At 48.0% G+C, this 12,892-nt stretch overlaps 1 protein-coding gene across 1 annotated transcript in view; it reads right to left on the bottom strand.

Moving 5' to 3' along the window:
• Positions 1-11,414, bottom strand: part of RASSF2 (Ras association domain family member 2) — a 61,185-nt gene extending 49,771 nt beyond the window's left edge. Inside the window, exon 1 of the mRNA XM_055544215.1 lies at positions 11,176-11,414. The gene's annotated coding sequence lies outside the window, so the exon portion shown is untranslated. The remainder of the gene's footprint in view (positions 1-11,175) is intronic.
• Positions 11,415-12,892: the final 1,478 nt, after the last annotated feature.

Genomic DNA, 12,892 nt, shown 5'->3' on the forward strand with positions numbered 1-12,892 from the left:
CAAAGCCAACCTTACACCAAAAAAAGGTCATGATCATTGTTTGGTGGTCTGTCGACAGTCTGATCCACTATAGCTTTCTGAATCCTGGTAAAACCATAACATCTGAGAAGTACGCTCAGCAAATCAATGATATACACCAAAAATTGCCATGCCTGCAGCTGGCATTGGTCAATAGAAAGGGCCCAATTCTTCTCCACCACAATATCCGAATTCATGTCGCACAACCAATGCTTCAAAAGTTGAATGAATTGAGCTGTGAAGTTTTGCCTCATCTGCCATATTCACTTGCCCTCTCACCAGCTCATGGACAGAGGAGCCTGGCAGGCTACAGTCCATGGGATCACAAAGAGCCGGACACAACTGAGGAACTTTCACTTCACTTCACTCACCAACAAACTACCACTTCTTCAAGCATCTCGACCACTTTTTTGCAGGGAAAATACTTCCACAACCAACAGAATACAGAAAATGCTTTCCAAGAGTTTGTGGAATCCCAAAGCAGGGATTTTTAAGCTACAGGAATAAACAAACTTATTTCTCATTGGCAAAAATGTGATTGCAATGGTACCTATTTTGATTAATAAAGATGTGTTTTAACCTAGTTATAATGATTTAAATTTAAAAATTTATAGTCTAAAACCACAAAAACGTTTGCACCAACCTAAATAACTGGGAAGAGGTTGGTGTGTCCTGCCTGAGGAGGGATGGCACTTTTATGCAGAGGCAGGCAGCAAAAACAACTAACAGAAGACTGGTCAAAGGAAGCCCTGATCACCTATTTTCCTCACAAATAGTGAACAGAACAATGACAACAATATTACTACGCTAATAATAAAACAACAAATGTGAATAATAGATGACTAACAGAAACGCAAGCTTACTACAGGCTAGCTATTACCTGTTTTGACTCGTTTAATGTCCATAACAACCCCATGTAGAAAGAAACCTTAATAGTCTCACTTTGCAGATGAAGCAATCGAAGCACAAAGAAGTTAAGTATTAATAACTTGTCCAAAGACACACAGTCAGGAAGACAGAGAGCTGGAGTTCAAACTCAGGACTGTCTGATGCAAAACAGAACTTATATTTGCTACAGCTGCCTTGCAGTGAAGAAGAAGTTTTCAGCTAAAAATCACCTGACCCGGCCATATTCTAGAGAAATATATATCAGAATCCCCCAGTTCAGTTCAGTCGCTCAGTCGTGTCTGACTCTTTGTGACCCCATGAATCACAGCACGCCAGGCCTCCCAGTCCATCAACTCCCGGAGTTCACTCAGACTCACGTCCATCAAGTCAGTGATGCCACCCAGCCATCTCATCCTCTGTCGTCCCCTTCTCCTCTTACCCCCAACTCCTCCCAGCATCAGGGTCTTTTCCAATGAGTCAACTCTTCGCATGAAGTGGCCAGAGTACTGGAGTTTTAGCTTTAGCATCATTCCTTCAAAAGAACAGCCAGGACTTTCTCACTTTAAAGATGAGGAAACAGAAGGTTATGTGACTTGTCCAAGGTCACAGAGCTGACATGAACAGTGCTCCTTCTCTGGTACCTTGGCTAAGCACTGGGCATGAGGGGCTCCAAGGAGGACAGGCAGCTGGAGGCTGGCTTCAGCTGCTGGCCACAGAATGCCCCAGAGTCCTGGGGAAGACAGGTGAGTCAGTGACTGGCCTGGCAGACAACCTGCAGGAAAAGCAGACCCTGCAGGGGATAGAGATCCCATCCAGAGACCTGGGTACTTGCAACGTCACAGGGCCATGAATGCCCAGACATATCTCACCCTCTGTCTACAGAACAAGCTATTCCTCACACTCATGGGCCCCGCAAACTGCCTGCTCCTCGTTTTGGAAAATGCCTGGGGGTCTAACAACAGGTCCAAGGCCCCTGCTGACAGGCAACCTCACTCCTATCCCTGGAGAAGCCTCTGTCTGGTACACCTGCCAGATGAGTACATGAGATTCAGCAGGTGGTCAAGTGGGCTCCCTCATGCCAGGAGCATGGTCTGCAAAAGCCCCAGCTCCTTCCACTGACAGCTTGGGCATTGATCCTTCTTGCTCAGGCCTTTTGCACACTGGTCTGAATTCTTCAGTGTGCCTGTGGAAGCTCTGAGGAAATGGTCTGTTTCCTGCTAAGAAGACCTGTCTCCTACTCCCATGCTAGTAGGCAGGTGGCCAGGTGAGTGACCTGGAGAGTCACAACAAGCAATCACACACCCCCCCCACACCCGCTCTCCTAAACAATCACCTCACAGGCCCAGATGAGCAACTACTTGTTTATAGGGAAGTCTCATCTACATCCACAAGTTTTTGACTTTTTGGATGCATATTTAGAAGGAAACCCAAAGACCCTTAGCTTCATGTCAAATAAGCAGGGTGTTGGAATGGGACCAAAAAGACATAAAGGAAGCAAAAACTCCATACAGAAAAAGCTCTATGTGTGTGAATGTGTAGGTGTAGATGTGTGAGGAAATGTATAGGTGTAAATGTGTAAGAGAGTATGCATGTGTAAATGTGTAAGTATCAGTGTGAGGGAGAGTGTAAGTAAGTGTGCAAATGAATGTGTAGGTAGGGGTGTATGACAGAGTGTATGGAGAGAGAGGGAGTGTGTGTGTGTGTGTGTGTGTATAAAGAACTTTTACTATAGCTCAGAGAACCCACAAGACTTAGAAAGATAACTTCCAATATCTACAGACCTCCAGGGAAGGGCCTAGTCACCTCTTCCTCCCTAAAGCAGCACCTCCATCACCTTCACCCAAAGGGGTTCTGCCAAGATGTGTCCCCTCACAGGATAAAACTCAACAAAGTGCAAAATTCCATATAACTGACTTGGCATGAGGAAAGAATGGGAAGTTGGTGGAGGCAAATAAGACTAAGCATTCCTTGACCTGCATTTCTCAAAACCGAGGGTTATTTTATGGGATATTTAAAGTCCTACCTTCCGAAGGGCAAATTAAGCTCTCCTCCAGCCCAATAATTACAAGATTCAAGTGGAGCCCTGTCTCACAGGGAGGGCCCAAGATCTGTGTCACCCCTCGTGCTCTGAGCCTCCACTTGCCATCAGCTTGGCAGGGAGTGCTGGCTTACCCAGGCCAAGCTGGGAGGCGGCTGCCAATGCCCCACTTCCTACAAGCACAGGTTTCTCTCTGGCCACACTTCCTGTTTACTGAGTGCTTCTCTGAGACTCATCTCTGACCTCACATCCCCTTCCTAAGGATACCCCAGCGGTCCTTCCCTTTTTTGGTGCTACTTACTGAGACTCAGCTTTGTGTGCAGAGATCTTAGGGTTTCCCCTCCTTGCTTCCCCGGAGCCAGGATAGGAAACGCAAAAGCCTAAAGTGCTGGCTTCCTTCACCCCCAGGTATGGGCAGGTTCCTTGCCCTTGGAAGCAGTAAGGAAGGGCAAGCAGAGGAAGGGTCCAGCAAGTACTGAGCCTCCCCCTGGGGGCAGCCATGGTGCGGCATCTTATATCCACCCTTTCTTAACCTCGTTAACACCCTACAGTATATACAGGCAGGGAAATTCAGCCTCACAGCAGATCTTGGACCCAGGAGAGACAGCTCATCCAGGGGTTTCCAGAACATTTCCAGGAGGCTCAGGGGAAGTTTTACACAAAACCACTTTCACACTCTCCTCCTCCTGTCCTGCAACCAGCTGACTAACCCTAAAGAAAAATCAGCACCATGAAAAACTGAACTTCTCAAAATGGTCTTCAAAGGCCATTTCTGTAAAGTCTTTTCACTTCCCCCTCACTGTCTGGGATTCAAAGAGCAGCTGGGCAGAGAGAAAACAGACAGAGCCAGGTAAAGTAATTTCCAGAGAGCACAGTACGTACATCTGTCCCTCCCAGACCTACATTTTCTCAGCAACTTGCTGGAGGGCGGGCAGTTTCCTCTGGGAGCTTGATTAATGAGGAACTTAAAGCATTTTCCATAGAACAAGGCGTCCCACAGCAAAGCCACTTGACCTACTCCCTTGACCCCTGAATACAGTCACGCAACCTAGTACCCAGGTTCTGGGGACTGACGCTTCCTGATGTCCTCTCACCTCAGACCAGACTGAAACACACATACATACCACCTCCCCTGCCTCCACTCCTCTGCTCCCTGTCCCTGATTATCCTGTCAAATACACAACCCACCATACACACAAGAGAGCAATCCTTGGCCCAGATGTCTATAAAAGCTTGCGTGGAGCTTTAGGAAGAGGGAACTGGTTATCTGAGGCCACTACCCTTTTCCCAGAGTACTTAGGATCTCATGGACTCCACCAGTTAAAGTCTTCTCTGCATCCCAGGCAGGCTGACGCTGCCTGTGGACAAAGCATTCAGCAGCCGCCACAGGTGCCATGGTGGGTATTTAGTAAGTTGAGCTGAGCCACAGGATCTGGAATACACAAAGGATGTTTCAAATAGAAAGGCTGAGGCTCTCATTCTCATTCTTTAAGGAAGATGGTATCAACAATCCAACTTCCATCTGGTTTGGACCTTACTCACTACAGGACAGCTGTTAGGTTTAAGGCACAGTAAACCCCAAGCACACTCTCTGTCCCACCACCACACACAAAAAACCCTGGGATATGATGATTCAGCAGTAGAGGCCTGGGGCCCAAGGCCCAGCTGCTAGCAACCAGCAAGTCCCAAATGTGATTAGTTGTGATGCCCACTGGCTGTCCACCTTTGTTCTGCTCGGCTGAGATGGAGGTCAGACCCTGACCCCCATCCCAGGTGATGGCAGCGGAAGCAACAAGGATGGCCAGGTCCTTGTGGCCCAGTCTGAAATGAAAATGCAAGAGACCAAATACCACAATTCCCTTCAGGGCTTCCTTGTTCCTTTTCTTCTTTTATACGAGTAAAATGGATTTTTTTTTTTTAATTTTAAAGATATAGAAAAGCAAAAATATTGAGATCAACAAAAGGACAATTACAGTACAATTCCACTCTTAAAAGAAACCTAGAGTAGGCAAACTCAAGAAGATGTTAACAGAAGTTACCAGCAGCTGGGGTGTTAGTGTTCAATGGTATAGAGTCTCTGGAAAAGTTCTGGAAATGAATAGCGGCTGTGGTCATACAACACAGTGAATGCACTCGATGCCATTGCTATGGTCTGAATGTTTGTGTCCTCTCCCAACTCATATGCTGAAATCCTATGATGGCATTAGGGGCAGGGGTGGCGGGGGTGGGCTTTGGGAGGTAATTAGGTCACAAAGGTAGAGCCATGAATGGAATTAAAGGAGACCCCCAGCTGCTTCTGCCACAGGAGTGTATAATAATAAGTCTGTGATCTGGAAGAGGACCCTCACCTGACCATGTTCACAGCCTGATCTGACTCCCAGCCTCCAGAACTGTGAGCAGTAAGTTTCTGTTTTTTATAAGTCACTCAGTCTGTGGCATTTGTTATACAACATAGCTCAAATGGACTAAAACAGCCACTGAACTGTACACTTAAAAATGGTTAAAAAGGTGAATTTTATATTGTGCATATTTTAAATACAATAAAAAATTGAAAATACTTAATATAAGAAAATGTAAGATTAAAATCTTCCAAAATTCCACCAGTCAACGACAATTACTGTTAATATTTTTCCATATACCCTTTCAGAGGCAAATATAAATGGACCTTACAAAACCAGCACATTGTTTGGAAATGGCAATTGAAGAAAATGGCAACCCACTTCAGTATTCTTGCCTTAGGAATCCCATGGACAGAGCCTGGTGGGCTACAGTCCATGGGGTCGTTAAGGAGTTGGACACAACTGGATGACTGAACAAGAACAACAACAGCACAATGTTTGGTAACCTACTCTTTACAAATGTATATTTTCCCACGTTAACAGATACATATCTATATCCTAAATATTTTGTAATCACATGGTATTTTAATGTAGAGATACACCATGATTAACAAATTTACTATTTGGGGGCATTTAGTCTCCATTTTTGGTTTTATTATTATTATAAACAATGTTTCACAGGACATTGCTCATGCACATATTTTTCTGCACGTGTCCAATTCCTCTGGGTGGAATTGCTGAATCAGGGACACCCTCAGAAGGATTATCAATAGAGCCTTATGAGTAAAACCCAACCAGGAATGCTGAATTCTGTCATATAGAAGTCTCTTCTTCCACATGAACTTTTCCTGGATTCCATGTGGGTGTCTACAACTTTGCACAGTGGTTCAGGAAAGGGCGTATCATTTCCATATCCTCTTTACCCACTCCCCAGTCCTGTGGGGACATATCATGCCTAGGTCATTAAGTGAAACTGGCACACAAGGAAGGCAAAATTTACTGAGATGGTTCCACTGAAATCTCCTGTGCCAGCAGGAAAGACTATAGTAAAACTAAAACTCTAGGATGGCCCAGTGCTGGGTGCCCCATGGTGAGTAACCTCTGTGTAGACACATGAAAGATTTTCTTTTGTTAAAGGTTTTTTTTGTATGGACAGAAGGAGATTGCAATGGACTCTTCTTGAGGAGACCAGGGATTAGAAGGGACCTGTGGAATCATCTAATCTCTACCCTTGGAGGAGAGGAAATCAAGGCTCCACCCCAAAACTCATAGCATAGACATTTCAATAATTTTTAACTGAACCCCATAAGTGTCTCATACACAATGATTCAGTCAGTTTAGGGCACAGTTGAACATACCCAAATTTTGACACCTAGTACAATTCTTTTTTTTAAAATATTTTGGGCCATGTTGCATGGCTTCTGGAATCTTAATTCCCCAAACAAGGATCCAACCCATGCCCCCTGCAGTGGAAGCACAGAAGTGTGGAGTCTTAACCACTGGACTCTGCCAGGGGAGTTCCGACACCTAGTATTTCTTTTTACCTAGTAATTACCTGCTGCTGCTGCTAAGTTGCTTCAGTCATGTCTGACTATGTGTGACCCCATAGACGGCAGCCCACCAGGCTCCCCCGTCCCTGGGATTCTCCAGGCAAGAACACTGGAGTGGGTTGCCATTTCCTTCTCCAATGCATGAAAGTGAAAAGCGAAAGTGAAATCGCTCAGTTGTGTCTGGCTCTTTGCAACCCCATGGACTGCAGCCTACCAGGCTCCTCCATCCATGGGATTTTCCAGGCAAGAGTACTGGAGTAGGCTGCCATCGCCTTCTCCTAGTAATTACCTAGGTAATTCTTATCCTCCTCACCTGTGTACAAAATCGGAAATTAAGACCCTGATCACATCCAGTCCAGTCAAGGCCAGGTGTTGCTGGAGCTGGCTCCTACTGGCTCTCGAGCCCCTCTCTCCAAAGCGTAATTCTTCACGGTCCACCACAATACCCATTCCCAAATCCATCATAGCCTCACCTGTACTATTCAAAGAGCCAGCAAACATTTGCCGGATGCTCGCTGTGTCTGAGCACATGTCACAGTGAGACAGTTATCATTTCCATCATTCAGTTGGGGAAACTGAGACTGAGAGCCCTTTTTTTTTCTTCTCACTTTTTTATTAACTCAACCATATTTAAAAGGAATCCAAGATGTCAAAAGCATTTTGCAGGATGCTACTGAAGTATCAATCAAGGACTCAGCTCTCAAATTGCACAAGGTGAGAGAGAGACAACAATGGAACAAGGAAAAAAGGGATGGGCAAAATGTGAATGAGAATGCAAAAGATGGGGCTATACTCCCATGGGGCACAGTCAGAGAACAATTTCTGGATGCAGTGACATTGGAAGTAGCTGGAAACGTGGCCCCAAGCTTTTCAGGTCCTTGTGGGTGGGAGGAATCTTCCACTTTTTATCAGAACCGAGGTTTATCTTTATTTTTTCCATTATGGTTTATTATAGGATATTGAATATAGTTCCCTGTGCTGCACAATATGACCTGGTTGTTTATCCATTCTACATATAATAGTTTTCATCTGCTGGTCCCAAACTCCTAATCCAACCCTCTCCTGCACTCCTCCCCTTTGGCAAGATCTATTCTCTATGGAGAGGCAAAGACTTAAAATGACTTTTAACTACAAACTAAAGACTTAGGTTGGTTCCCCCAGAGGTTGACCATAGGACAAGGATTCAAGTGCAAGTGGAAAGGGAGTGGGAAAGTGAAAGAGGGAAGGGAAGGCAGCCAGTGACGGGAGTCAGTTATTATTATAAGCAACTGTGAAATGGTCTTACTAAGCAACTCTGAAAGACAGCATAGAATATGCCCCAAAGCTGCCCCAGCAGAGAAGTGAGGGAGCTGGAGCATTTATACACTTGCTCCCAACAGCACTGGTTGAGGTCAAGGGAACACAGAATGGATGCTGACAGCATCTATTCCATTGCCCAAGATTATGCAGCTAGAAAATCTGAAAGCCATTCAAACTCCAAATCCAATACCTTTTTCATTATAGAAAGGAGTAATCAAACTAAGACTATGGGCAAAGTGCCATGCTGGTAAAAGTAAATGTATTTGCCAAATGACTTTGGTGTAACATGTCCAGGGAAATAAAATGTATCTTTTTGCTAATTTTTATCAATATAAGGATTAGGAAAAGCCCTTCTAAGTCACTTTGCTCATCCCACAAGAATTAACTAAATGCCCGTTCCCTGCCCCTTCTTCAGTGAGAGGTTGCCTTCTCTAGTTCAGTCACAGCTGCCTTGGGCAGGAATTCTACAGCCTCAAGCAGTCATCCTTGAGCAGCTGTATCAAACTCTGATTACAGGCTCCAGAGTCTACCATCCAAGGGATGATTAAAAATGACCTCCTGGCCACCTAGCCAATGGAATCTGGAGGATGTTCCTGTTTACTGCGCTCTGCTTCCCCTCTGCCTCCTGCTCCATCCCCTCCCCCACCACGTCCTCCATAGGAACCCACAAATAATCAAACAATTGAAGTCAGCAATCATGGGCCTGTGGTAGCTAACCCAGCCTTAAGGATTTATTTAAAATTCTTCTGGAGAGGCAGGGAGTATTTAAATAGCACGGTATGTCACTGGGATAAATAACTGGACCATATTGTGATGAGTAGTGGGATGAGCGAGGAGGTGCAGAAAAGGACAACTGCTCTAGTTTTATAAACCCTATAAATTGCAAGCATGGCTTGAAGACAGACTGATGTCTTGTTCCATCCCCCAAAACACTGCTGAGACCTTCCCAGTTTCTCACTCTGGGCAGAGGAAAAGGAACGTGGACAAATCCTGAGACTGCTCTTGGGATCGTCCAGTTTCCCCAAGCTCTCCAAGGGATTCTCTGATAATCTCGTCCCACCTCTGCATGAACCCCAGAGAAGTGGACTCGAGCAGAGTGAAACCACTCTCAGGAGGGTGGGGACGCTGCCAGCTAGAAATACAGCAGGGGCAGATACTGCACAGGCCCTGGCCTGCTCGGCCAGGTACAGAGGGCATATTACCTTCCCCTGGAGAAGGATGTGACTAGGGGCTCCAGGTCCCCTGGCCTTCTCTCAACCAAAGGTCCCCCAAAGGTGTCCTCATCATTCTAACCGGATTTCACCAGCATAAAAACAAGGACAGAGGAACATGGGGTATTTTTAGGTTGCATGTCAAAGATCTACTCAGTACTCCACTTCTGCTCTCCCTTTTTCTGAAGGAGGAGCAGGATTCACCTTCCAGCTTTATTAGCACAGGGAATCCTGAATTGAACCAGCCCAGACTCCCAGGTGTCTCTACCTCCTTACCCCAGGGCAAGAACTACCCTCTTTCTAAAGCTATCCTGCCTCTCTGAGCTCAGCCATCCTTTGAGGCCCTCTTCCATCCCCCTGAGCCCACTGGATTGCTGCAGTTTCCAGGCATCAGGCTGACCTGTTCAGAGAAGAAAGCACAGTTGCTGCCCATACTCATGGCCTTACTCCAGAGTCTCTGATCCCAAATGGGCACCTTGCAGGCTGACTTCAATTTTAGTCCCTGAAACACTGAATTTGGACACAAGTTTAAAACAAGCAAACAAACAAACAAAACCTCTTCTCAAACAACGTAATATAGCTTAGCCACAAGAGGTTTAATTCTTCAGACCACCTGAAGAAAAAGTTTCCAGTAAGTAAATGTAGATTGATGAATAAAATAAATCCAACCCCAGATTCTTCAACCAGATGCTCTGGAAAGAAGGCCCCTGGTTCTGTCTCACAGCTGTTTAAAAGAATCATTGTTTCTAATTCTTTCTTCCCATTGTACCAAGATCAATTGTGACAGGAATTATTTGTCAGCTCACTGGTGCCTACATTCACTCATCACATGTAAAGTACATACTATGAACTTGGCCAGCTCTAGACAACTCTGTTCTCTGGGAGAACAAGCTCTAGGGATCCAGATTCCACAAACCTGGGAATAAAGTGCATCGCAGGGTTCAGAAGCCTGGCCCTCAGTTCCTTCTGTCACTGAGGGGCAGAGGTGCAGTGAGCAACTCAGGACCCAAAGAGCACCCCAGGATAAAATGGAGCCGCATGTCTCCCTGTCAGGCCACTGTGCCTCTCTCTGTCCCTAGGGCTCTTCCAGCTTAGGAACTGAGTGCAATGCAGGCGCTCAAAATGCAGTGGTGGCCAGAGTCGGCCCAAGGCACTTGCCTCTTCAGTGAGAGAGGACGCAAAGCCGAGGTTCTCAACGACCTCAGGCTCTGGAGGCAGGCCAAGAGCCGGCAAAGGGGAAGTGTAAGGAGGACCCAGGGCCCCAGCGCGTCCAACGCCCTTCTGAAGGCCAAGGGAGGCTCAGGCGCTGTTGGTTGGAACTCGCCTCCAGGGAACCCTCGGTTCAGTCGGGAAGAAGAGAACCGGATTAGGATCGGACACCACCACCCACCCAAGCCCCCGGGCTGTCGGGGCCTGACGTCCCTGCACCTGCCCGCCCGGCAACTTCTCGCCAGGGAGTCCTGGGGGACCCCGGGAATAAGGTGGCGGGGGGCTTCCTGACGCCGCCCTTGGCGCGGAGAGAAGGAAGAACCCCCCAGGGAATCGAAGGGGAAGGACGAGCCTGGACCACAACTCTGTCCCTCAGAAGGCGGGCTGGCCGGGGTTCCGCGCCTACGCGGCCCCAGCGGAGTCCGCACGCCCTGGAACCCCCAGCGTCTGGGAAAGGAGAGAGAACAGGCGCTGAGGGACTGAAGGGCTGACACGGAGGAAGCGGGGGACACTGCCAGAGAACTTTCTGCCGGGGGAGAGAGGACCGCCCAGTGCGCCACACCTCGCGCCCCGCAACTTGCTCCGGGAGCCTCGCTCCCAGCCGCCCGCGCCCCGCGCCTTGCCTGCGTCCGGAACCGGCTGCATCTCGCGCGCGCTGCGGGGACCGTGGAATTGGAAAGTAGGGGGGCGGGGGTGGCCGCGGAGCTCGTTCAGCAGTCGGCGGGCCAGGCTCCCTAGCAGCTCGGCAGAGCTTGCTGCAGCCGCGTAGTTGGGGGTCGGGCGCCCCGCCCCCCTCCGCCCTTTTTCGTCCTCTCTCCCGCCCCTCTGTCTTTATCTGCCTCTATCGGATCTGACCGCCCTCCCTTACTCTTTTCTCTAGCTCTCCACCTCTCCCTCCACCCTGCTTCCCTGGCCTTTCTTCTTCCCCCTCCTCTCGCGGCCCCCCGCCCCCTGGGGGCGGGGCTTCTCCCCTCCCTCCCAGACAAAGCTGTGGCTGCGCGTCGCCTCCTTCCCTCCTGCGAGTCGGGGCTCAGGCTGCAGGCGCCTCTTCCGGCCTGGGGTGGAGGGGTAGAAGTAAGAGGGTGGGGAGGATGAGCTGGCTCATTCACTGCATTCTCCAAAACCTCCGAAGGGGATGTAGTCTTGGCCCTTGACTCGCTCTGGACCGTGATAGCCACTCCCAGAGATCAGTCGCTCTGCCCCGCGAAGCCCTCGTCGAGCGCCCTGAATTCCCCAAGCAGAGAATATGGGGTATTTTTTCTAACACCTGCTTATTCCAGAAAGGGTTTAAGCTGAGCAAGGCCCCTTGGACTTCGCGGGCTTTCGCGGGCTGGCACACATGACAGCAATATGCAGGCCAAGTTTCTTTGTCCTCCTCTCACCTCCCCCTCTTAGCCATCCCTGAGCCTCCATGGCCTCACAGTGTACAGGGATCCCTAGAGCACCCCAGATGAGGGGCACCTTATCTGTTCCCTCCTTATCGGAATTCTCCCCCAGCCCCACAAACATACTATGGGCTTCCTGCAATGCAGGAGACCTGGGTTCTATCCCTGGGTCGGGAAGATCCCCTGGAGAAGGGAATGGCAACCCACTCCAGTATTCTTGCCTGGAGAATTCCATGGACAAAGGAGCCTGACGGGCTATAGTCCATGGGGTCCCAGAGTCAGAGATGATTGAGCGACTAACATACATACTCCAGCCCTGTAGAGTTGATCTCCAGGCCTTTTGGTGTCAGAGACTAAGGGTTAAACTATACCTCAGGGTACAGCTGGGTCAGCTCATCCCTCCTGGAAGCCAGACACACTTTATAAATTCATTGTTTGGTGCATGGAATGTGTTTCCCTTAGAAACAATGTTATAAATGGTGATCTGCTTCCCAGGCTGGCCACAAAAGTCTTTTGAATCCAAAATGCAGCTGAAGGTTAGTGGTGAAAACTGTGTCAGCTACCCCAGAACAAGGAGACCACTGATCAACGTTTTCTATAGGAAAAAACTCTTCTGGTTCCTTCCCAGTGAGCTGTAAAACACAAAGCTCAATCATTAATCTCCCCTCCCCCACCCCAAACTTTGAAGTTAATTCTCAGTAAGCTTCTTTGCTTTGCAGGTAATAGGAGCACGTTCAGGGAAATGTATTATGAGGACATAAGGATTTCCCTCCAGCATTAAGGTCAAAATTACAGGCAGAGCTTCGTAAGAAGCAAATACAGAATTTGAAGGGCTTCCAGTAACCCAGAAAGTCTTCTCTGAGAAGCCAACTCTTCTCTTTCATCATAGACTGGCCTTCCCTGCACCCCAGACATATGTCAAAGAGTGGCCATCACTTCCATCACTGGGGCTTAT

This window comes from Bubalus kerabau, chromosome 13 (assembly GCF_029407905.1).
Source record: "Bubalus kerabau isolate K-KA32 ecotype Philippines breed swamp buffalo chromosome 13, PCC_UOA_SB_1v2, whole genome shotgun sequence".
NCBI lineage: Eukaryota > Metazoa > Chordata > Mammalia > Artiodactyla > Bovidae > Bubalus > Bubalus kerabau.